Source organism: Physella acuta, unplaced genomic scaffold, assembly GCF_028476545.2.
Source record: "Physella acuta isolate Inbredline_101_S28 unplaced genomic scaffold, ASM2847654v3 ptg000152l, whole genome shotgun sequence".
Taxonomy (NCBI): Eukaryota; Metazoa; Mollusca; class Gastropoda; family Physidae; genus Physella; species Physella acuta.
The window spans coordinates 1-25,910 of record NW_026731671.1 but is presented as its reverse complement, the minus strand read 5'-3'; the positions used below and the strand labels follow the sequence as shown (position 1 = coordinate 25,910).

General features: G+C 38.6%; 1 protein-coding gene across 1 annotated transcript in view; it reads right to left on the bottom strand.

Moving 5' to 3' along the window:
* The window catches only part of LOC131935677 (calmodulin-A), a 124,160-nt gene extending 102,067 nt beyond the window's left edge, over positions 1 to 22,093 (bottom strand). Inside the window, exon 1 of the mRNA XM_059292197.1 lies at positions 22,002 to 22,093. The gene's annotated coding sequence lies outside the window, so the exon portion shown is untranslated. The remainder of the gene's footprint in view (positions 1 to 22,001) is intronic.
* Between the last annotated feature and the right edge of the window lie 3,817 nt (positions 22,094 to 25,910).

The following is a 25,910-nucleotide window of genomic DNA, read 5'->3' as shown; positions in this document are numbered from 1 at the left end:
GAAGAGAATTATTTATATAGAAGAAATATATATTAAACCAGCGTACCCGTCCCGCGCGTTGCTGCGGTCTCAGAAGACAGACTGACGCAATATTTTAAGAGGATTCCATAATTACATTAGCAATCACGTATTTTTTTACGCTTGACATTGATTTCTAAATCTAAACAATTTAAATGTAATCAAAGCCGGTGTTATATTGCTTTCATCATAGTTGTTGAGGCGCAAATTCTACCGCACACAGTAGCCCATTGTATCCATAATGTATCGCACTCTTTAAAACGAACGTAGGCGCAATAGTGTTTATGAGGGACCCACACAGGGGCGCTAGACCACACGCCAGTGGTGCAGTAGACAAAAAATTTCCCTACTGTAGGGCGCTCTTTTAAAACTCATAGTGTTCCTCCCGAAGCCAGTGGCGCATCGGGTCAAACGAATTGTCATCGAATGTCGTGTGCCACAGGGTCAATATTGTAGAGTGCCCTTTAACACAACCTTAGGATATCTCAGGGCGCCAAATCGCTTCCTGCCGGGGCGCCGGCAGACGCGCCTGATTCCATATAGTCAAAAATTATTGTTGCCCATCGTGTCTTTAGTGTATAAATTTAAAAAAATATAGTGTTCACATGGTAGCACGGGGCGCTTCGGGTTACGTAATATCCGGGGCGCCGGCGGCTGCGCCTGTTGTTGCTTTTTTACCTTAGCCCCCATGCAGTTTTAATATCGCCGCCCTGGATTTTCAGGCGCCAAGCCGTTTATTAACAAAAATCGCACCCTCCAGGGAAATGCCCATAATAAATTTTAATTTTTGTTTTCGCAGAAACCTTCTCGTGAGTGTTTTCATTAACTCTCGAAAGTTTAACGGCACTCAGATAAACGATGTCAAACAGCATCCGTTTTGTTTTTTACAAACTGTGTAGAGAAAAATTGCACCCTCCAGAAGCGCCGCCCTGTTAAAATAAAAAAAAATAACCTCCCCTGAAGTTTTATGGCGAGCGGATGAACGGGATTAAACCGCAATCTACTTTTACGTATATATACCCTATATAGGGATCTATATATAGAATCGATTAGCGCCCTGCTGGGGCACCGTGCTTGTGAAATATATCCAGTGGTATTCTTAACTTAAGTTGCATGGCCATAGGATGAAAGGTGTAGTGCTGCATAGAGGACATAAACAAACCCACAAACAAACAAGCAAAACTTCATTATATATATACATAGAGAGAAATATAAATAATTCTACATATGCATATATATATATATATATATATATATATATATATATATATATATATATATATATATATATATATATATATATATATATATATATATATATATATATATAGCTACATTTGGTGACTTCCCATTTTCCCCAATGGCGTCAAATTTTGCACATAATCCACCTATTAATTCATGTGAAAAAAAGCATCGTTTTCATCGTAAATTATTAGATTTTGGTATCAGCCTCTCTCCGGTCGTCTCTTAGCAAATCTGTTATCCAAAAATTCAACAAGCATGTATTCACCTGTACATTTTGCAGTTTTGTGTCATCTCCCCTCACCCCCCCCCCCCCCCCCCCCTGAATGATAGTTTTTAAACGTGCACAGTTAATTGTATATTTTTTTTATCTGCAGTCAGTTATTAGTACAGTTAACTCTCATTAGTCATTTATTGAACTGGCAAAATGCTTACTTCTTCTATATATTTTGCTATTTTTCGCCATGGTGTCACCCCCGAAATTTTGCCACCTTGCGCAGTCCTCAGCCCCGCCCCCCCCCCCCCCCCAACCTTGTGACGCCTCTGGTTAGGGGTACTACTTGAGTACAGTAAATATGTATATGTATATGTATATATATATATATATATATATATATATATATATATATATATATATATATATATATATATATATATATATATATATATATATATATATATATATATATATCGGGGGGGGGGGGGTATAGCCCCTTGGCACACCTTGTACCTACTCCACTACATAATCATGTTCTTAAGATTATATAGCACATTCTATGTATAAATTCGATAAAAATAGCTATTACGTATTCTGCAATTTTATATTTGTAATAACATATTGTAAACGAAATGAGTCTTAAATTCGATTAAAAAATGGGCCTTTATATTATGTATTTTTTCTATTTTGCAATCATATCATGTATTACTTGTTGTATAGCCTAGATTCTATAATAATATACTAATATATTCTATATTACATAATCCTATATTATATCGTTTAGTAATCTCTACCCTAATGTTTTCTATACCGAATAAACAATATTCTTTAATTCTAAATTGTGTATAAATTAATCATACAATCTCTAAAATTAATCATAGCTATGATCACAATTAAATTCAGCAATCCACTGTATTAATTTATATTGCTAAAAATAATTTAATTTTCAATTTTAAAGACAGAAGATACATTTTTTATAATATTAATTATTATTAGCTCTGTAAAATGAATGGTTGTTTAATTTTTCTTATATTAAATATTTTAAGCGATTAATTAATCGAAATGGTTTTATTCCGATAGCTAGTTTTTACAGTTTATAACTATAATTAGAGTCTCAACGACAGAATCAAATGAGAAAAAATCTATAGCGTTATTATATACCGACACTGTTGATAAGCCACTCAACGACAGTGTCGTTGAGAATAGTGTAGGATCGGCTGACACACAAGCTGGACGTTTAAAAATAGCGGCGATAGAGATCTTCCATTGACGTCATTCGCCGGCGCGGACTACTAAGAAGTCAGCGAAGCATGACCGAAGCTATCGCATCAAACACTTTGTTTATTTCACCTAGTGTAGACCCGAGACTAAGGAAATGAAAATAAATTTAAAAGTTTTAGAATTCAACGAAACAGAATGAATGTTAAAGGAGAGTTTATGAATTTTGTTTTCAAGTTTTCTAATACCCCCATCCCCTATCATACAACCTACTAAATGTCACAATACAACCTTCCCCCCACCTGCACTATAAAACCCTATACTATACAACCTACACCTCTTGCATTATACAACCTACACCCCTACACTATACAACCTATACCCCTGCACTATAAAACCTACACCCCTACATTATACAACCTACACCTCTTGCATTATACAACCTACACCCCTACACTATACAACCTACACCCCTGCACTATAAAACCTACACCTCTTGCATAATACAACCTACACCTCTTGCATTATACAACCTACACCTCTTGCATTATACAACCTACACCTCTTGCATTATACAACTTACACCTCTTGCATTATACAACCTACACCTCTTGCATTATACAACCTACACCTCTTGCATTATACAACCTACACCTCTTGCATTATACAACCTACACCTCTTGCATTATACAACCTACACCTCTTGCATTATACAACCTACACCTCTTGCATTATACAACCTACACCTCTTGCATTATACAACCTACACCTCTTGCATTATACAACCTACACCTCTTGCATTATACAACCTACACCTCTTGCATTATACAACCTACACCTCTTGCATTATACAACCTATACCCCTGCACTATACAACCTATACCCCTGCACTATAAAACCTACACCTCTTGCATTATACAACATACACCTCTTGCATTATACAACCTACACCCCTGGACTATACAACCTATACCCTTGCACTATACAACCTATACCCTTACACTACACAACCTACACCCCTACACTATAAAAACCTACACCCCTACATTATAAAAACCTACACCCCGTACACTATGCAACCTACACCCCTACACTATACAACCTACCCCCCTACACTATACAACCTCCCCCCTACACTATACAACCTACACCCCTACACTATACAACCTACACCTTTACACTATACAACCTACATCCCTACACTATCCAACTTACACCCCTACACTATAAAACCTACACCCCTGCACACTAAAACCTACACCATATTCCGTTAAACAACCTACTTCTGCATTACAAGTCTACCCTTCACTATTATATCCCCTACCCCACTACCTCTAACCCCCCCCCCATTCCCCACCCCACATCCCTCAAGTATAATTAATCCTACGCCAACATCTAGGCCAAAACCCAGTTTATTAAAACTCGTGTCAAGTTGAAAAGAAATTTAAATAAAAAATGTGCACATACAGACATACAGATATACAGACAGACATATGTTGACACCAGATATCGCCCAATGACGTCAACAGTCACAGACCCGCACGTACGCATTTAAAGGATTAATCAACGAACCGTGTCAGGCACGTCTTTTTAAATCTTTGCTTCTTTGACCTTAAGGAAAGCTTATAGTAAAAAAAAAATAATTGAAAAAATGATTTGAATGATTGCCTGTCAACTCCAGCAACCCCCCCCCCCCCACTTTTAAAAGAAAAAAAAAACGAACAGTCCTTTAAAACTAAATCCGTACCTTTCTCAAATCATTGCCCCTCACCTGTCACTAATGTCTAAATATCCTCTTTCCCTTCCTTCTCTAGCACTATTATATATCCCATCTATCACCAATGTCTCTTTACACCCCTAAACTCATACTGGTGCAGTCTAGTGCACAGTTCGGTGCACAATCTGATGCACAACCCGATGCACAATCCGGTGCATAATTTCCCCCACACAATCTCCCCCACACAATCTCCCATACACAATCTCCCATACACAATCTCCCATACACAATCTCCCATACACAATCTCCCATACACAATCTCCCATACACAATCTCCCATACACAATCTCCCACACACAATCTCCCACACAATCTTTCCACAACACTCACGCTTTCTTGATACAAATCTTTACATTACTTAGTCACAATCCTTTTGACCCAATCACACTCCATCGCATTAAACCTCTGCTATCGGTTTACATTACATAATCCTGATAATCAAAATGTAATCTTAACACTAACGCATAATCATAAAACTAACGCATAATCCTAACACAAACGCATAATCCTAACACAAACGAATAATCCTAGCACTATAACATAATCCTAGCACTATAACATAATCCTAGCACTATAGCATAATCCTAACACTATAGCATAATCCTAACACTATAGCATAATCCTAACACTATAGCATAATCCTAACACTATAGCATAATCCTAACACTATAACATAATCCTAACTGTATAGCTTAATCCTAACTGTATAGCTTAATCCTAACAGTATAGCTTAATTCTAACACTATAAAATAATCCCAACACTATAACATAATCCTAACACTATAGCATAATCCTAACACTATAGCATAATCCTAGCACTATAGCATAACCCTAACACTATAGCATAACCCTAACACTATAGCATAACCCTAACACTATAGCATAACCCTAACACTATAGCATAACCCTAACACTATAGCATAACCCTAACACTATAGCATAACCCTAACACTATAGCATAACCCTAACACTATAGCATAACCCTAACACTATAGCATAACCCTAACACTATAGCATAACCCTAACACTATAGCATAACCCTAACACTATAGCATAACCATAACACTATAGCATAACCCTAACACTATAGCATAACCCTAACACTATAGCATAACCCTAACACTATAGCATAACCCTAACACTATAACATAACCCTAACACTATAACATAACCCTAACACTATAGCATAAACCTAACACTATAGCATAACCCTAACACTATAGCATAACCCTAACACTATAGCATAACCCTAACACTATAGCATAACCCTAATACTATAACATAATCCCAACACTATAGCATAATCCTAGCACTATAATATAATCCAAGCACTATAACATAATCCTAGCGCTATAACATAATCCTAACGCTATAACATAATCCTAGCACTATAACATAATCCTAACGCTATAACATAATCCTAGCACTATAACATAATCCTAGCTCTATAATATAATCATAACACTATAACATAATCCCAACAGTATAACTTAATCCTAACGCTATAACATAATCCTAACACTATAACATAATCCTAACACTATAGCATAATCCTAACATAAACGCATAATCCTAGCACTATAACATAATCCTAGCACTATAACATAATCCTAACACTATAACATAATGCTAGCACTATAACATAATCCTAGCACTATAACATAATGCTAGCACTATAACATAATCCTAGCACTATTACATAATCCTAGCACTATAACATAATCCTAGCTCTATAATATAATCATAACACTATAACATAATCCCAACAGTATAACATAATCCTAACACTATAACATAATCCTAACACTATAACATAATCCTAACACTAAAACATAATCCTAACACTAAAACAATCCTAACAGTACAACATAATCCTAACACTATAGCATAATCCTACATCATCCTAACATCTATACACAATTTCTAATTGCATCCCTAGCACAATTCCAACACAATCTTAACAACACGTCCTAAAACAATCCTAACACAATCCCAACCTAAGCACAATCCTTACACAATCTGTCAACGAATAAAACATCAACGTAATCCCAGTCAAAGCAACAAGCTGAACCTCACATAAGTGAACAACGAACTGCAGAAAGAACTCGATTCACTTTTAACCTTTTTTTTCAACATGACATTTTTACGGCTTGTTCTATTTTCATCCCGGTGTATGTTCTTGTATGTGCTTGTCGTATGTTTGACAGGCTCATGGTCTGCTTCTTAATATGCAAAACACTTAAAGCAAAACGAGGCTAACGGTTTAGAAACAATGAACGAAAGAAAAAAGAAAAACTTTCAACGATGACAACTTAAGATTAGTTTGACACAAGGACTAGCAATTTTCTTCCTTAAAAAAAAATAGGACTTGAAATTTTCTATAAATAGACAGTGTTTACAAACAAGCCGAGTGGCTATTTTTAGAAACGGAATGACCCACATTGATGAGGTCACGAGGTGTATACAATGAAAGAATTTGAAACAGATGTTTAGCAGAGAAGTAAAAAAATAATATAGGCCTACATTTTAATAGAAGCAAACATAGTGAGTCAACAATAGATCTCAAAGTTCAAAACGACCGCCATGTTTGTTGTTTGTTGCAGGGATGGGGTGGGGGAGGAGGGGTGGGGGTGGGGGTGGGGGGGGTGTAGATGAGATAAGATTACAAGACAAAAACAACAAGATTTAAGCAGGTTTACTTTGTCTTAGCCGTCCTATTTGATTACTGATTTCCATCTTTACAAGAAGATGGGGAGGGGGGGGGGGGGGGGGAAATGAGGAAAGGAGAGGGGGTTTCTCAGTTGTTGACACGACACATGGGTTCAGGGGTCAGGGGTAGTGGCGTAGGCAGGGGGGGTTAGGGGGGGTCATAACCCCCCCCCCCCCTCATAGACCCCTCGGTATATATAAAAAGTATAAGGGGTATGGGTGCAAATCGAAAGTTTGAGGGGGGGGGGTGCAAACCGAAAGTTTGAAGGGGGGGGGGTGCAAATCGAAAGTTTGAGGGGGGTGCAAATCGAAAGTTTGTCCCCGGGTAAAAATTGGACCCCCCCCCCCCCCCCTTGAGACGATAGTAGTATATTAGGTCCCTTTTGGAGCGAATGGGTGAGCAGGAGCAGGAGGTGGAGCAGGAGCAGGAGCAAAGGATATATAGTAAAATACTCCCCCAGCCTGGGACAATGACATATAGTAAAATACTCCCACCACCAGGCGCAGCCTGCCGCAGCCTGGGACAATGAGATATAGTAAAATACTCCCTGGGGGAGGTGGAGGTACACCGACATATAGCAAAATACTCACCCATCTGGGTGAGGGTGGGTGAGCAGGTGGCGCAGCCTGGGACAACGAGATATAGGAAAATACTCACCCACCTGGGTGAAGGTGGGTGAGGGTGGGTGAGCAGCCTGGGACAATGAGATATAGTAAAATACTCACCCACCCTAGGGTGGGTGAGCAGGTGGGGGAGTAGGTCAGTAGGTCACCACCGGTGACCTTGTGACGTAATTAGTAACATTATGACGTAATCATTGACCTAGTTACGTAATTTTAATGTATTTTTTAATTAGTTTTAATGAGTTTTTAAATTTTTAATTAATTTTTGACCTAGTTACGTAATTTTATAATTTTAATTTTATTTTATAATTAGTTTGAATTTTTATTATCGAGTTACGTAATTTAATTACTTTGATTGTTTAATTTGTTTGTTTACTTGTTGTTTAATTTAATTACTTTGTTTATATTGTGTAATTTTTATTAACGAGTTACGTAATTTTAATTTTTAATTTTTTTTTCAAATTTTTAAATTTTTTAAAATTATTAATTTAATTTGATTATTTGTTTACTTTTTTAATTATTTTTATTTTGTTTATTTTTAATTTTATTTTATTTTATAATTAGTTAAATTATTATTAACTAGTTACGTAATTTGATTTTAATTACTTTTGTTTATTTATTTATTTGATATATTTCTTTTCTTTGTTGTTTAATGTTGTTTATTTATTTGAATGTATGTATGTTTTAAATAAAAGACTAACACTAGCATGTACTAGAACAGTCTTTGTATAGGGACCATTCGCCAACACAACGAACGTTACAAACATAGAACATCCATTAAAGATAACGATCAGCCACAGCTGTTACGTATCGACCCGCCCGCGAAGTTTTCTCACCGCTGCCCGTTTTAATGGGAATGTATTGATCGCAGCCGCTGGCCCATCACACCTAATTAAATTTTTGTTATGCTTCAACGAGTTTCCCCCGTTCGGTTGACAGCTGTGCAACAGCTGTTGTGCGACAGCTGGTGGTGTAATTAGGTTGAGCAACCGGACATTACCTTGTTGGGTTTCTAGTACGCGTATGCTACACACAACACACACACACATACACACACTAAAATTAGAACAAAAGTCTTCTTATATTTTATTTGTTTATTAACGTTTTTCCAATTCATCAAAGGCTTTTAAAATTTCATCCTGTAAACTTAATAGGCGCTCAAAGCAGACGCGACTCATACTAACACCAGAATTTGTAGGAAAATTAAGATCGGTCCCATCTATAAGCTCTCTAAGATTTAAAGTGTTTTTGTTCATGAATTGGCTAACAATCGCCAATTTAAATCCGGTGTGATTCATCGTTCGTATTTCCGTCACTTTATTGTTACTCCTGGCCACAAGTATCCAATCTTCATTAGACATCTTGAAATAATCTTTTATAATTAGTTCCAATAATTTGAAGTGTTAAACGTGTTATAATACGATCGTTAATATATTGACGACTCGCTGACGCCGAAAAGGGTTGTAATATAACTTTTAAATTTGCACCTCGAGCTTTCTTCAAAACAAAATAGGCTGCATATAGCCCACAACTGTTGGTTAGAATATCTTGTAACACTCTTGAATTGTAAACGAGTGGTCTGTTTGAATTATTTTTTATAAAAGACAAAATGGCCCGCTCCCGAGGTGGTAAGCCAAAACTATCGAAATAAGTAAATTGCGATAGTCCGTTGAAAAATAGACCAACCCAATGACTCCCTGCCTCCGAGGACGAATCTAGATTGATAATGAATGCCGCTTGCTTCGTTCTATCGAGACGCGCGGGTAACTGATCGCACGCTAAAACGGCAAAGAGAGTTGTGCGTTGCACAAATAAGTCCGCGGCCAGTATACTTTGTAGTTCTCTTGTGTTCATTTTCTTTTATAGGCCAAGTTAGGCGGTGTAATCTGTAAGCACTTGCCTCGTTTTCGAAATTTCTAACACCGAATCAAGTTCAGCATACACAATAACTTGAATCGGGTCAGCTGTAACTTGTGAAAATTTAAGTTCAATAGAAACAGGTCCGGATTTAGCCAATTCAAATTGTTCACCATCCAAAAGACTAGGGCTTAAATCAAAAGCAAACAGGGTATACCCGTTCTTAAAGTTTTTATAATCTATCCCATTACCAGCATCTTTTCCAACCATACCAAGAGCGAGGTTACTATTGAAAAACGCTCTAATGGCTTGTTTCTTATCAAAGTCCATGACCAGTGGTTTTCCCGATAACGAGCGACCATCAACGCTTACATTTAAATACGTCAAGTGAAAATGTTGAAAATTGAAGGGGTTTTTCGTGTAACTTCCATTAAAGGCGGTAGAGGCGACTAGACCGATCACTAAACGGGTCGGTGTTTGACTCATATACAAATTGTCTTGGTTGTGACTTAACATACCTTTCGGTATAGCAAAGGTTTTTATTACAACGCGTTTAAAAGGGTATTTTGCATTTGTTGTCGTTAAAGCCTTTTCGTGTGCGATAGAAATGGCGGGGTTAAGTCTGGCTTTTCTAACCACCAATGTTGCGTACGTTATAACCGCTTTATATCCCTTGTTTGGTTCTGCTGTCAAGAGAGTGAAACTGTCTTTTGCGGGTGTAAGTTTAATTTTAATGTCAACACCATTCAGCATATACCGATCTTGAGCGAAAATGTCAGAGTGTATACGTCCCATCATATTGATCTCATGACTTTCAGCAGCGGTGGTGCGGCGAATCCTATACCCTTCATTATTGTCATCTTTGAATTCCTCGAAATAACAGGCTAAGTCCCTCGCATAAAGAGCGGCCGATAGAGACCCATTCTTGGCCTCTTCCCCGTGATTTAACGTAGCTTCCAGATAGGCGCGATACGGATAGGTGTTCTCACTAGCAGTAATTAGCGTATCGTTTAGAGAAATATCCACTTGTGAAAATAAACTGTGCAAAAAATAATTGACGGGTGCGACATCCACGTCCGCTGGTATTGAATCACCATTCGCTAAGGTTACTTTAGCGCGCACATGTAAATAAGTATTAAACAAATCGAGATAGTCTTCACTGTTGCCAGAAATGGCAAATTCTATAGGTGCACCTTGTGCCAAGGACGCCAGGGGATGTATTTCAACAAATTGACCCTCCTCGACGGCAGTTTGTGTCGGGGGTGTACTAAATAAATCCAATCCAGAATGTAAGCACTCACAGGAACTCGGGTGAATAAGAGCCATGGTTAAGCAAATATATCTGAATACTTGGGATGCTTCTTCTTAACACACGTCTTCGAATGTTTGTGGTTTGGTCTGCGTGTTAGTTTTATCTGTTGTTCGAAGGGTTCACCCGGTGGTCTCGAGAACCCCCGCTTTCTTCTCAACCCGCTTCCTGATTGGTTTTGTCCTAGGTGATCAACGGCGCCTTGCAATAAACGATGTCCGGCTTCCTTGGCGTGTTCTTTAAACGATTCTCCAACGTCTCTTCCCGCTAATGCGTCGTTTGCAACTTGCAACCCGGTACTAACACCTTCTCTGAGTAAAGCCTTACCTCCCGTCTTTATCCAAGGGAGGACCATTCGACCTAGACCACTAAAGAAACTACCAATACCGTGTCCTCTCTGATTTCGTCCACCGATAAAAACGGGTAAACCATCACCGTACTGGTTACAGTAAAAATCCTCGTACAATTTAGGGTTTCGATGTAAAAGTGTGTGTTTCACCATGGTGTGAGTTATTCGAGATCGAAATGTTTACGTGTTCTAAAATGGAGTGTCAACACCGACGTTCCACTTGTGAATGAGAGCGTTTGTCCCAAGTCATCGCATAAAAGTATTTCCACAGTGTCGAATGAAAAGCGGTTCAGGGGGATGTAGTGTGGTTTGTCGTAAATACGAAAAACGGAACTTGGGTTCTTCTCAACGATCGGTACGGTTCGAAGCAAAGGGACCATGACATCACCAACCGGTCTCGTTTTTACGAGGTCACAATAGACGAATACCGTTTTTACTTCGTCTTCAGGGAGATGTTTCTCCCTAACTCTACCAGGAATATGTAAATAGCCTGTCAACCTGTCACGGATGGTACTTTCTATTCCAGCCGCAATTACTTTTACGACAACTTTCTTAAATCCCTTGTTACAGTTTGAAATTATAACTTCCACTTTTTGTTCATCAATATCTCTTTTTATTAGTTTTTTAATAGCGTTAACAAGCGGGTCTATGTAATTATTTTTGGTCTGTCGTACTCCATATATGAAAAGGTTAACGTCTTCACCTTCTGTACTGGAATGATACTGGAGCCAAATTTGATGTTCTCTAAGCATACAAAACGCGTTCGGCATTTGAATCTCGACCAGACCAACTTCGTAGTGTAAACTCACATCGATAGTCTGTGGTAATTTAACGAAAAAATGCCCAGCCTCGTTGTCTGGAAAAACATTCGGTGATGTATTGCTAGGCAGGGTCACATAAAAACTCATTGTAAAATTTTGGTCCTTGCAATGGTTGGGTTAGGTAAAATATATCCGAGACAGCTGGATAACAACACGACCCAGAGTTTTCCCTCTTTGTCGTCGACCGTTCCACGCGTCAGATTAAATAGTGAAAAAGCAATGACGACAAATATAACCAACATTTGAGAGATGAAAACGATTTCCGGTCGTGTCCTTAGTCTACCGAACCAACTCGAAATGGTTGAACCGATAGAAGACGTGGTGGATCTAGGTCTCACCTCCATCCCACCGAACGGTCTGAGCGTTTCTTCCAACACGGGTTCATCCAGATTTAGGCTTTTTACCGTTTCCTCCATCCTTAGTCTTTATATTTCGAAATGTCTCTAGCTGAAATCCAACTGTTGAATGAAGGGTTATAACCGAACCACTTGACTAAATACTCTTTACCACCGACACCCTTTCTTTCTTGTATAATTTGTTCGACGCGGTACACTTTTTTGTCCCCCACTTTCTGAAGCTCCTCTTTGTAAAACGAACCTTTCACTTCTTCACCTGAATCATCTTTCAAGACGTATGTTACAGGCGTTGTCGCGTTCACGCGGCTCACCGTAAACAGTTCTTCCGTCCACGACGGGGTATAACCCTTTTTAAACGTGTTTCGGCTTTGGCCGATCCGTACACGATCACCTTCGTTAAATACTTTTCGATAAGTAATGTCCCCATGTTCGTATAAAGTATTCCAGACTCTTTCTTGATTAGACAAATTAACATTCACAGGGGCCATACGAATACTCCTATGGTACGAGTGGTTATAGTTGGTGATCAAGTCGTCTACGACATCAATGTAACGAAGACGATTTGTTTTTGTAAAGTACCGCCACATTTTTTCTTTTAATGTTCGATTGAATCGCTCAACTATAGCCGCCTTAATATCTTCATTCTCAGTGGTAAAGAAATGAACGCCTTCATCTTTAAGAAATTTTAAAAATGTCTTGTTGACAAATTCACTACCTTTGTCTGTTTGAAAATTTATAGGTTTTCTAGTAGTAAATATTTTACGTACGGCCTCCGCTAGAGCCTTACCCGTTTTTTTCTTTATCGGAATCGCCCAGGCGAATTTGCTAAACACATCGATACAGGTCACTAGGTAAGAAGCACCACCATTGTACTTTCGTAACATGCGCATATCTATAAGATCCGCTTGAAACTGGTGATTTATCCCACCGGTGATGGTGGCGCGCCTCTGAAAGCGTCGCCGAAGAGGTTTATGTAACGTGTAGGTATCCTGATGACTTAACCATTCTTTAATTTTCTTAGTTCCAATTTCAGGGTGCTTAAACACGCCGCCGTAGGCACCTGGTCTACTAGGATCATAGTAATGTCTTTTTAGTGTTTGGTTTTTTCCCACGCGTCCCATTTGGTAGTGCTTGTTTTAGTTTTCTTACTTCTGGTACGTTTCGAGGGTGGTGTTTTTTCTACGTGTGTCTTCGTTTTCTTCGAGGGGTGAATATCAGAGTCAGGCGAGCCGGATTTCGTTTTAGTTTCAGATTCTGTTATGTCTATCGTTTCTTTTTTAGGTTCGGTTATGTTTTCTTGTGGTTTTTCAACCTCGGTCGTTGGGGTATTCACGGTGGATGGTTTCACATCGACTAATCCTAGGGACTTGTTTCTATAATCGCTAAGTCGCGTCGTGTAGAGCTGTAGTGTCTTTTGATATTGTCTCACTTTGTCGTGTGGTGACAAATCTTCCCTATTTAAGATATGTTCCATTTGCATATCCAAAAGCCGTAGACTATCGTTGAGTGTATCGGGTGGTACATATGCTTTTTGTTGCATAGACTCTAATATTCGAGGATCCATTAAAAGCATTTTCCTGGCCATCTTTAAAATCCCAAGACACCTTTAAGCACACCGAGAACTGGTCCGAGTAAAGCACCTAGGAAACCACCGGTCTGCAAAATTTGCTTTCGTCTTTTGACGGTCAATGACTTTTTGGTAAGTTGTCTCAAGTTCACTTTGTGACGACGCAAACGTCTCTTCTGACCGGGCGTGAGGGGAACGTTGCCTTTTAAGACATTGTGACAGCACTCGCATAACGTTTTTACGAGTTGTGGGGTAGCATTTTCGACAACGGCTTTCACGGCGGGTGGTTTGGCCCGAGCCAAAAACCTTAACATCTCACCTTGTTGTTTTACCGACTCAGACATGGTTGCTTTTATTTCGGGACGTAAACGACTTGCTGCTCGTAAGAAAAGATACTACTGCGTAATCTCAGATTATCCGGTGTTTCCTGTCGAAGGTCGATCAACAAATAACCATGAGGGGCCGATGTTGCGTCCTTAAAACTTTCCTGGACATACGAAACGCGACCGGGATACATTTGTTTTGCCAAATTTGTAATTTGTGAACCGTCTCTAGGGTTCTTGAACAACACTATGTAATGCGAATTGAGACTGATGGTTCTTTGTTCTTTATTTTTCCCGAATAGGTTTTGGACAATATACATGACACTAATATTACGATGGTGACTCCCTTTCGTAAACAATTTTGTAATTCGCTCATCTGTTTCCGCCATCAAATCATCGATGACGACTAGACGTCGACGTTTTCCATCCCCCATTGATCCATTTTCTAAGTCAGGAAGACCTTCCACAAACTGAACGTTCTTTATGGTATCAAACAAAGGTTGCCACTCCCCGTAACAGTAATAAATTTCCTCGGGTGCCGGATCCATCATCTCTGACACCTGGGATAAAAAGGTTTTGACAAATACTGTTTTACCACTCCCAGTTGGCCCAGCGATCAGAGCGGTAAAGGGATGTTTCCATCTCGGATCCATCGTTTTAAATGGTTGATTTTGCTTCCAGTCATACATCTTATACAGGATACCGAGTTACATAACTTTCGGGGACAAGTAACAAAACAATAACACATACTTGTCTTTTAATATAAAAGTAAGAAAGTTAGTTTCTGTGATTGTGTGTGTGTGTGTATATACGTGTAGCATACGCGTACTAGAAAACCAACAAGGTAATGTCCGGTTGCTCAACCTAATTACACCACCAGCTGTCGCACAACAGCTGTTGCACAGCTGTCAACCGAACGGGGGAAACTCGTTGAAGCATAACAAAAATTTAATTAGGTGTGATGGGCCAGCGGCTGCGATCAATACATTCCCATTAAAACGGGCAGCGGTGAGAAAACTTCGCGGGCGGGTCGATACGTAACAGCTGTGGCTGATCGTTATCTTTAATGGATGTTCTATGTTTGTAACGTTCGTTGTGTTGGCGAATGGTCCCTATACAAAGACTGTTCTAGTACATGCTAGTGTTAGTCTTTTATTTAAAACATACATACATTCAAATAAATAAACAACATTAAACAACAAAGAAAAGAAATATATCAAATAAATAAATAAACAAAAGTAATTAAAATCAAATTACGTAACTAGTTAATAATAATTTAACTAATTATAAAATAAAATAAAATTAAAAATAAACAAAATAAAAATAATTAAAAAAGTAAACAAATAATCAAATTAAATTAATAATTTTAAAAAATTTAAAAATTTGAAAAAAAATTTAAAAATTAAAATTACGTAACTCGTTAATAAAAATTACACAATATAAACAAAGTAATTAAATTAAACAACAAGTAAACAAACAAATTAAACAATCAAAGTAATTAAATTACGTAACTCGATAATAAAAATTCAAACTAATTATAAAATAAAATTAAAATTATAAAATTACGTAACTAGGTCAAAAATTAATTAAAAATTTAAAAACTCATTAAAACTAATTAAAAAATACATTAAAATTACGTAACTAGGTCAATGATTACGTCATAATGTTACTAATTACGTCACAAGGTCACCGGTGGTGACCTACTGACCTACTCCCCCACCTGCTCACCCACCCTAGGGTGGGTGAGTATTTTACTATATCTCATTGTCCCAGGCTGCTCACCCACCCTCACCCACCTTCACCCAGGTGGGTGAGTATTTTCCTATATCTCGTTGTCCCAGGCTGCGCCACCTGCTCACCCACCCTCACCCAGATGGGTGAGTATTTTGCTATATGTCGGTGTACCTCCACCTCCCCCAGGGAGTATTTTACTATATCTCATTGTCCCAGGCTGCGGCAGGCTGCGCCTGGTGGTGGGAGTATTTTACTATATGTCATTGTCCCAGGCTGGGGGAGTATTTTACTATATATCCTTTGCTCCTGCTCCTGCTCCACCTCCTGCTCCTGCTCACCCATTCGCTCCAAAAGGGACCTAATATACTACTGACGATCCTGGCTACGCCACTGGTCAGGGGTCAGTCAGCTTGGGGTCGGAAGGTGGTCGCGCCGGAGTGGTTGCCCAGAGTACACTTCTCTTGGATATCTACTCACACCATAAAAATTATTGCATGCACTTATGTTAGGCGGGTAATTTAGCTTACATTTTAAAGTCTAATTAATCCTAATTGTAATCTCCCCCTTAATCCCCTTGTCATTTCTCCTAAAATCGATCTAGATCGTCTATAATGTCAAATAATCCTGATTGTCATTATACCCAATAATATCGATTGTTTAAAATCACAACTAATGCTCATTGCCATCAATACCCAATATTATTGATTGTCTATAATCTCCAATAATCCCGATTGTTTCGCAATACCTAATAATGCAATTATCATTAAGTCCACAATAATCCTGTATGCCACTAGATTATGTACCCGTGGGCTAGCGACTACTAAACATATTTATATAGAGCTAGTTGTAATAAGCAAATAATCTAGATCGCCCCCCCCCGCCCCCCCCCCCCCCCCCCACACACACATTGGCCACAACCAAATATACAAACAATGTACATGCAGAACGATAAATACATATGCACACAACATACATATTGCGTGCACAAACATACTGACACAGACACAACACAAACACACAGACACACACAACAAACACTGATACACACAACACAAACGACCACACATAAACACAAGCAGATGCAAATACCACATTTATATCCCCACACACACCCACACCAACATCCACACCAACATCCACACCAACATCCACACAGACATCCACACAACAACACCTCGACGTACATGCCCCACGGCTACAAGCAACAGCTGTTTCCACGTGACATAAATTAGCTCACGTGATATTTTCCATCTCGTTCTCGATTCAATAGCTTAATAATTCTAATTGGTTTATGTGAAGTGCTGGGCGGGTAATCCCGTTGCTATTTATAGCAGCTATTTATTACAATGTATGATTATTATTAGAAAACATCTCAGGCAATAATAAAATTTGCATCATTAAAGTAAACAAGAAAAAAGTCGCATCGTAATAAAAGAGTGATTTGTGACAAAGAGTGATTTGTGACAAAAGAATGACTTGTGACAAAAGAGTGACGTGTGACAAGAGTGACGTGTGACAAAAGAGTGACGTGTGACAAAAGAGTGACGTGTGACAAAAGAGTGACGTGTGACAAAAGAGTGACGTGTGACAAAAGAGTGACGTGTGACAAAGAGTGACGTGTGACAAAGAGTGAGTTGTGACAAAGAGTGAGTTGTGACAAAGAGTGATTTGTGACAAAGAGTGATTTGTGACAAAATAGTGATTTGTGACAAAGCGTGATTTGTGACAAAGAGTGATTTGTGACAAAAGAGTGACGTGTGACAAAAGAGTGACGTGTGACAAAAGAGAGACTTGTGACAAATAGTAAAATGTGACCGTTATATTGACAGAAAAAGTGAACTGTGTCACAAAAACAGTGATTTGTGATTCATATCAAGATAGTCACTCAAAGAGTAACCGACAACAAATAGGACACACCCACCAAAGACAATACAACAAAGCTGACCAAAAAAAAACAAAGAAAAACAACGCATACAGCAAAACAAACTAAACAACAAACAAAGCAGACGCCACTACAAAGGAAACTAATCAAGCATACAAACAAAACTAAACACTTGAAACATTCACATCAACAAGCAGACATTGCACGGAACATACACCAGAAAAACAGACACTACAAAAGTAGACACATAAGAGGCAGACAAAAAAAAAATCATTCCTTGCTTGAAGAATTTACAACAAAAACTACTCACTGTTCCAGCATTTAAAAAAAAAAAACAACTCCACCAAGCCTAAACAGCCGTGCAATAAAATCAATCGATATATCGATAAATCAATTAACCAATCAATGTATTCCCTGATTTTTTTTTACCGCCGTCAATGATGAGCATTGATGGATAGATTGGCTGACATTTTATCGGGAGGTAATCGAAAGTCAATCGATAACTCAGCAGTAACAGAAGCTCATCCTGATAGGCAAGGTTGGGCCCTAGGGTGACAAAATACGAAACTAAAGCGCCCGGATAATGTTTAGGTTTTGGTAGACAAGATTCGAAACTACGGCGTTCCGTTAAAGATGTGGATTTAGGTAGACAAAATACGAAAGTAAGGCGCTCTAAAAAAGATTTGGCTTATAGACAAAATACGAAAGTAAGGCGAACTGAAAAAAGATTTTGTTTTGGTAGATAAAATACGAAACTAAAACAACCTGTACATGATTAAGCTTTAGGCTGACAAGAGACGACGCTAAAACGCAAGGGAGGTAATTCATGTCAATGCCTCAGGGGACATGACATGTATCGGTGGATTAAAAAACTATTTCTTACACGTTCAACTATACAAGCCTCTCCCCCCCCCCCCCCGGGCGTGTTTTAATTGACAGCGGTCCTTCGTTCAATCCAGTTAGAGAATCATAGGATCCTATTAAATACTTTTTAAGTGTTGCGTGTTAGATACCAGTTAGAGATAGTTTTTTTTCTGGTACTATATATAGCCTTTGCTATAACTATAGCATTAATCCTAATCTGGACAAGCTTTGATTGTACTCATAATCCTAACACGACCGGAATTAAAAATACAAGTATCAGTAATAGCAAAAAAAAAAAAAAAAATAACAACATACAACACTTAATATATATATAGACTATTAGAGACGTCAGGGACCCATTAAATATTATTTTAGAATCCCTGACATTAAAGTATTACACGCTGATCATTAATGATGACAAACGCGTATGTAATCACAGAAAAAGAGATTAACCCACTTCAGTCATTAACCCACTTCAGTCATTAACCCACTTCAGTCATTAACCATTAACTTTTAATCTACATAGTTAGACAGTCCTAGATCTAGTTACAAACAAAAGGTTTGAGTTGGGCTTTAAATCTTTGAGTCAGGGAACTTATGATACGATTCTAGACGGATGGATAGATCGGTGCATGACTGACGGAATGGGAAAAGGCAGAGGTGCATGTCTGGTATTTTATGAGAATAAACAGCTGGGAGCTTATGATGGGTGAGAGTAGGTGGTAAACAATGGAGGAGGTGTGGGGGTGGGGCTGGAGGTATGGTGGGTTGGAGGTGTGGCGGGTTGGAGGTAGGTTGGGTTAGAGGTAGGTGGGGTTAGAGTGTGTATGGTGGGTTGGATGTATGGTAGGTTGGAGGTAGTGTGGCATATGTAGTGTGGTATATGTAGAGGGAGGGTGGGCATATGTAGAAGGAGGGTGGGCATATGTAGAAGGAGGGTGGGCATATGTAGAAGGAGGGTGGGCATATGTAGAAGGAGGGTGGGTATATGTAGAAGGAGGGTGGACATATGCAGAGGGAGGATGGGGGTATATGCAGAGGGAGGGTGGGCATATGTAGAGGAAGGGTGGACATATGTAGAAGGAGGGTGGGCATATGTAGAAGGAGGGTGGGTATATGTAGAAGGAGGGTGGGTATATGTAGAAGGAGGGTGGGTATATGTAGAAGGAGGGTGGGCATATGTAGAAGGAGGGTGGGTATATGTAGAAGGAGGGTGGGTATATGTAGAAGGAGGGTGGGTATATGTAGAAGGAGGGTGGGTATATGTAGAAGGAGGGTGGGTATTGAGGGAGGGTGAGTGGATTGTGGTTGGGAAGGGCATGTTTGGTGTGAAAATATTTATGTGGAGAAGTATGGAACAGACACTTGATTATGTCAGCTTTGAAGTATGACAATAGTGCATGAATGACTAAATCTAAGGATAGACAGCGACGCGTATATTTAGCATTGTGATAAAATATAAGTGCATGCCTGCTGAGCTGTGAGAATAGACACAGGAGCATGTCAAACCTATTGTGAGAATAGACAGATACATGTTCCCTAAACTCGAAGAATAAACAGCTGCATGTATCAGATAAATTGTGAGAATAGGCAGGCATCCAGTTAGTAAGGAAATAACTAGCAGTCAAGTTATGTTATAACTAAAACAAAATATTTTATAATGCATTGTTATTAAAATATAAAAAAAAACAGGTACAATTATCGCCAACCGTGATATGAATCATTACGTCTAACCAATATAAACTATTTCCCTGCTAAATTATGTCCTAAAATAAAAGGTCTAAGTCACATGGTACCTTCAGTAGTTTCCAAACACAATCACACATGATTTCAACAGTAAGTTAATCTCCCAATCAGTTGAAACACGTTGTATATAATCCTTTGATTCGTTGAAAAAATTAGTTGATCTACATCGTTCATCAACCAGTTGAAAAACTCGGTAAAAAGGATTTAATCCGTTAAATAACTTGATACATAGGACCTCAATCCGTTGAAAAATTTAGTACAGTCTCTCATTCGGTTGAAAAACTTAGGACACATACACTCCAAACAGTGCTAACAAGTCATTCACACCGAACTAAGGTCAAAGGTCACCAGCATAGGTTCACACTGCTAAAGGTTATGACACTGTTCACAACACACAACCCAAATCATTTTTTTTGTGAACTGTATTCACCAACGACACATACAATCTCATGTTGATACACTAAATTAAGTTCTGTGTTTCAGATTTTTAAATGAGTTTACTTTGAGCTAATTTTAAATCTGATTGCCTTCTCATGTTGGTTAAATTTGTAAAAGGAATCGTATGGTGTATAGGGCTTACAGTCTTAATCAGAGCAATGACACGCATACATAAAAACCACTGACCTAAAATAAAATTCACGTGTGTATGAAATAGACAAGTTGCTTTTATAGTGGTAAAGTATGTGAGGGGGGGGGGGGGGGAGTTGATGATTAGGGTAGGATAAATACTGACATTAGTCAGCAATATGAAAAAATAAAAACCACATTTTAAAAAGTTAAAGTGGGATAAATGGATTGAAAACTACGTGCATACTAAGGTAGAAAATGGCAGTGGATATAAGAAATATGATTAAAAACTGAAAAATTAATAATAGATACAAGCTGTTTGTAATTATTAAAAAAACCCATTACAATATGATTGTTGAGACACATTAGACCACATTAGGAGCTTGGGAACGATATGCAAGCTGTTGGTTAAAATAAAATTGATTAGCGGGTGGGGGTCAAGACCACCCCCCGCCCCCAACCCCGGGGCTGTACACAATTAAAGCAACCTAACCCACACGGGAGGGCGTGTAATCATGTCCGTGTCTCGCCCCAGGGCAGCAGTTACGTCAGTGTCTCATCATCATTTTCAAACTACTAATTACTCTAGATCTAATTACTTATCGGGTGTTCGATTGCAATAGTATTATTACAATACGTTTTAATATAGAACAAGTATATATATATATATATATATATATATATATATATATATATATATATATATATATAAATATATATATATATATATATATATATATATATATATATATATATATATATATATATATATATATACCGTTACGTGCAGATTGCTAGTGCAATAGAACATACAAACTTACCCAACGGAAAGTCCGTAACGAAATAGATCGAACACAGCCGATATTAAGCAGCCATTGATCTCCGAGAGAGCACAGTGCAGTAGATCCCTGCCTGTGGTTTTCTAAGACCTCAACTGATCACCCACCACCATCACGAGTAGACTAGGCTAATTTTTTTTTTCTGTGTGTGCTTCAAAGTTTCGTTCAATACAAGACTCAATTCGATTATTGCTTAGAACGGAGAAGGGCGGGAAAGGGGGGATTAAGAACGATTAAATATAATGTGTATTGAGAGTATAAAGTGGGAGGCTTTAATGGAGAAAGTGTTCTACTTTTTTATTTATATACTGCAAACATGCCATGAGTATGTAAAAAATATCGAAAGAGAAATCAATAACAATAAAAAAAATGTCGATATTCTAAATTTAAATTTAGAAATTAGTAAGATGAACTTGATATGGCTAAATCCTCCACCCTACCCCATTTTCAAACCCCCGGCCAATAAAATACTCTACAGTAACATCCTTGAACGATTATATTTTTATCGAGTTTAGCTTCGATCAGTATAAAAAAAACCCATTCATGATCGATCTATCATCGATCGCAATCCATACGATCAATTTATTTCTATAGTGCTTCATTGACAGGATAAAAAAAAATGGTGGGCCGGGCCGCCGAAAAAAAGAGGTCTTTATTAAAAACTTGCAGGAAACGCACCAATATCAGCCGCACCCCCCCCCCCCCCCCCGGGTCACCCCCCCCCCCCCTACTACAACCCTACCCAAATTATGAACACGTCACATCAATAAACCTCTGTACACTGTGATTTATGGCGAATGATAAAAGCCTATTCAAGTTCTTTGCCTAATTGTTTTATAAATAGGCATATAATATATATATATATATATATATATATATATATATATATATATATATATATATATATATATATATATATATATATATATATATATACATACATATATATATATATATATATATATATATATACATACATACATACATATATATATATATATATATATATATATATATATATATATATATATATATATATATATACATACATATATATGTAAGTATGAATGTATGTATATCAAAAGAGTTAGTCTCCGGTGCGTATAACAATACGTGCAATAGAAATATTATCGAACATGTGTTACAACCCAACTATTAACCAATTTGATTGTGACAAAGCTGGCTAGATCAATAACGTATTCGACCAACCTAAAGTGTAGTTTGTGAGTCACTCAAGCTTCACGGTGTAGGTAGTGATGTCTACTTATGTTGGTTATTTATTTTTTGAGAGTAATGTTTTCATTGTTTATACTGTAGAGAGTGGGTTAAGTGCTAGTTTTGTTTCGGTTTTGATTCTGGTTTGGTTTTTGCCAGGGTTAGGTTATGGTTACTTCTTGGGTTTAACCCCTTTTTTATTTATTTGATTCTGATTTTAATTACAGTTTAATTGCGTGTTTGTTTTTTCCCCCGGGGTAATATTACAGTTTCTCTACAGATTATAGTTTCCGCCAGAGGTACCTTATGTTTTGCTTTATTTGTTGAAATTAGATTACATTATTTGGATGGGTTCAGTGTTCTCAGACTTTTTTCTCCGGAGGGGGTGGGGAGGGGGTGGGTGGGGCACTTGAAATTTCCGGGAGGGGGGAGGAGGGGGAGGAGGGCGCACTCTGTTAAAAGTATAATTTATATATTAATTCCATTTCGTTCTGGGTGGGGGGGGGGAGTGGGTAGATGCCTGGAAGAAACTCTAGTTGGGTTGGGTGACGGTTTCCATTGAGGTTAAATTTAGAACACCGTCCGGTAGAGCGCACAATTATCAATGGTAAAGCATGGAGCTGGACTCATAGACAAGCGTCAGTAAGACAGAAGCAGATCTTCCCACCTTGAATTAGACAACATCATAGAACTGACGAAACTATTTTTTTCCTTTGTCGAGGTCACACAAACAGATGAACTCTATTTTATATAACGTAAAACCTGAAATGGTTTTTAAATTTTGAATATTAACTCCCTTAAATTCGTACTTCTTGCAATTCTTTTGATCAAGTTTCCTTTGCACTGAGAAGGCAATCGTGAGATATACAAAGATGGGCGAGTCCGACATGTAGGGCGGGGTAGCTCCACGTTCACCACTGACCATTAGGTAATGGGATTGCGTGATGGAGTGCAATGGCCGTCTGACCTTCACCTTGTTATCTACCGCTTCCGGTCGGACCGCGGTGCTCTCCCCCCCCCCCCGGAACCGGAAGAGGGGAGGACTAAATAGAAAGCGGCGGCTGGGCGTTCACCTGACCGAACATATGGGGGGGGGGGGAAGGGGGGGGCGTGGGGGAGGGATATTCGGGGGGGGGGGGGGAGAGTTATGGGTTTGAAAAGATGAGAAAAGAGAGTTAATGCATTGAATTGCTCATTATTCTGTAGGTGTAACCACAATGATGTTGATTAAGCTTAGCATCTCAGGCAGGGGACGGGGTGGCCTAGCGGTAGAGAGCTAGACTGCTAACCCGTAAGTCTCCACACAGCTCTGATGGGTACCTAACTCACGACAGGGAAGGTATCGGCGGGTGAACATAGTGCTGACCACACTATCCCTTCATATTACGAGGTCACAGAAACAGGTGAACTCTACTTTACTTGCCCAATAGGCCGTCAGGTTTGGAAGGGTAACTTTACTTTTACACATCATCATACATATGATACAAAAAAAAATTCTTCTCTTCTCACAATAAAGTCATGATCTCTAAGAAGTTCGCAGCATTAGTTATGATGAAAAACAAAGTCGCAAGCATTTCGATACTCTTAACTAACAATTTACCGTGTTTCGAAAAGGAGTTCCTAACTTTCATTCCTTCTCCCCTCAAATTACACAACACACGTGCTTTCACGTGCGTGAGTACCTGTACATTACTCACTCACACGTCAAGCCAGTCGTTCTATTATTCAACACCAAAAAAAAAGTCTCTCCCGCAATTAACCTTCCCTTTAATTAGGTAACCTCATCAAGGTCTACCCTACCGTACAGGAAAAGAAGTAATTATCATAGCAACAATACCTCTAATAAGCTGTAACATATTAAAGCAGTAGAGAAGCTAATTATTATCATCTAAGGGTAATGACCAATTAGTCATTGCGCGGTCCAAATTAATTAGGTCCGTTTGTACTTTCTCTTGAGAAGACAATGGAAGAAGGTCAAATAAGAACACGGCACAGCTAGGAAATCTATTTCAAACTATTTATAGATATATAATAGCAGAGGCGTAGCGACCCTTCCCGGCGCCCGGGGACAAACTTTCGATTTGCACCCCCCTCAAACTTTCGATTTGCACCCCCCCCCCTCAAACTTTCAATTTCTTCCAAACCAATTTGGCGCGCCCCCACCTAAGGTCGGCGCCCGGGGGACATATGTCTCCCCCCCCCCCTCGCTACGCCTCTGTATAATAGCTTATAGGGCGTTCACAATATTTAATATCATCAAGTCTAGAAATTTTGCCATTTTAACTAATGATGGGGGTGGGGGGTCTTAAAATTGGAACAAAATTGCGTGACGTTATTATGGTCGACCATTATATATATGAGCACATATTTCAAAATATCATATTGAAGAAAAACTGGAGTTAAAAAGTCGAATTGCTATTGTCTTATGGGTATCGCAGTAGGACGGCATGGTCGGGCGGTAGAGCCTACGACTGCTAACCCAAGGGTCTCGAGTTCAAATCCCTGGCTAGAGACCATACGGCGGCCCTGAGTAATCCCAGCTCTAGATTGGATACCTAACTTACAATATGGAACGTAAAGACGGATGGGTATAGATCTGATAACACTAACCACTCATATCCCGAGATTAATGAAACAGATGAACTCTACTTCACCTGCCGAATGGGACATTTGTTT